We start from the raw sequence: 1,859 nt of genomic DNA, 5'->3' as shown, positions 1-1,859 counted from the left end.
AAATAATTTCATTCACAATAAATTAAACATGTACAAATATAGTCATGCAAAACAAACAATAAATTATTATAATTTTTTTTTAGAATATTTCAATATATTCAATATATAAACCACACTCTCACTATAAATACACACTCAATCCAACACACATGCAAACACCACTAATAATAAATTAATTTTAAAATCGACAATTCAAATGAATAAAGTTGGCTTTATTCTACACTATAAACACTGGGTGCATTAACCTATAATGCCTAACAGGTCTTGCGTGAGTCTGCAGAAGGAATTAGGCTCGAATAACATAACTGGCCTCCCGCGTCTCTTTAAATCTATTAAGATCGTAATTTTTTAAGATTTATAAATAATTTAATTTGTGCTAATTAATTTAAATAATTAAGACAATTAAAAGTGGGCGAAATGTCTCACACAAAATTTTTCAATAAGTCTCATTAGTTTTATAATTCGATAAGAGTTCGTTCCTCACACGGATTGCACCATTATGTATACATCGGGACCTGCTCGTGCTATACTGCAGGTGTCCCGAGTGTAATTTTATGATTGTATTAAATGTGTGGAAAAGGGGGGCTGGAAATCGTGAGACTTTTCGCTAATTGACATGCATATATTTCATGTTTAATCTACAACGTTAACTCCCTGGAGGGGCAATAATGATTAATATGAGTTAGGTGAAATTATTTGTATTTAACAGTATATTAGAACAAAGCAATGGGGTGTCTCATAGACTAATTAATGCGCTTATCTGATGAATGACGTTCTCGCCGACGCGGTGACGTCTTCTAGGCCGCTTTCCTCGTCAAGGTGTGCGGTGGAGAATATGGTGAACACCATGTATCTCTGCCGATGTGTCTGGGAGACGTCTTTGTTCCTCAAGGGCTGGCCAGCGTGTCCTGGAGCCTGGCGCGATGGTAGGGGTAGGCCAGGTCCTAGCCTGCATGAGGCTTAAGCTGGGGCGGCATTGCAGTCGCGGCGTCTTCGGGGTCTTCCGGTGTTCACGGCAAGGGGGGGCATTAGGAAATGAGACCCCCGACCCCGACTTTATACAAATTCAAAAATTAACCGTGAAAATCGGATTACTAAATCCGACAGCAATAAATAAATATTAAAAATATATATATTACTTTTTCTCATATAGCATTTATCTTCTCATAATACATAGACCATACATTTACTTTCGAGATTAATTATGTATTTATATTGTTAATTATTTTCTTATTTCTCTAAACATTATTTATTCTTCGAATGTTTCATATTTTATTATCTTATTTTAATAATTGAATCAAGACAAAGTTCAAGAATGTTATATGTAATAATGATTTTTAGGAAGTTAGTATTAAAAAAACGAAGCTCAACTAGTGATCTCGTGAATCCAATCATATATATTTTTTAATTAAGATAATTTAAGCTCAGAAGCTTAATTGAAATACAGAATTTAAAAAAAAAAGCATCAAAACTTGTGATTTTTTAAAACGAGGGATTTTGGTTTATCGTTATTCCCCATAGATCACGGTAATTATAACACAATATTACAACTGGCCGAGATACGAACAATTGACTTCGGTTTAAGAACCATTTAGTTATATATTATTTGTTAGTTTCCTTCCATTATTTGTTTAATTTTTTCATCACTGGCCAACTTATATTTTTACAAAATGCTAAAAAACTACAAAAAATGCAATACCTAGCAGGAAATGCTTAAAAAGTACAATTTGAGCAGTAACCTCAAACCTTACAATTTCGTGCAATATATAAACTGTATAGAGAGGACACCCTTTTCAACATTCGAATTTTATTTAAAGTCTGGTGGAATTTCAAAGTAGTAAACAGAAGATGCAAATCCA

The 1,859-nt window shown here is 33.3% G+C and overlaps 1 protein-coding gene across 2 annotated transcripts in view; it reads left to right on the top strand.

Moving 5' to 3' along the window:
* LOC106677135 (uncharacterized) overlaps positions 1-1,859 on the top strand; it is a 167,332-nt gene that overhangs the window by 17,592 nt on the left and 147,881 nt on the right. The gene's annotated exons all lie outside the window — the stretch shown is intronic.

The sequence above is a fragment of the Halyomorpha halys genome, unplaced genomic scaffold, assembly GCF_000696795.3.
Source record: "Halyomorpha halys isolate HHAL.00 unplaced genomic scaffold, Hhal_1.1 Scaffold88.1, whole genome shotgun sequence".
NCBI classification, from domain to species: domain Eukaryota; kingdom Metazoa; phylum Arthropoda; class Insecta; order Hemiptera; family Pentatomidae; genus Halyomorpha; species Halyomorpha halys.
The sequence above is the reverse complement of the archived record's forward strand: the minus strand, read 5'-3'. Positions and strand labels throughout refer to the sequence as shown.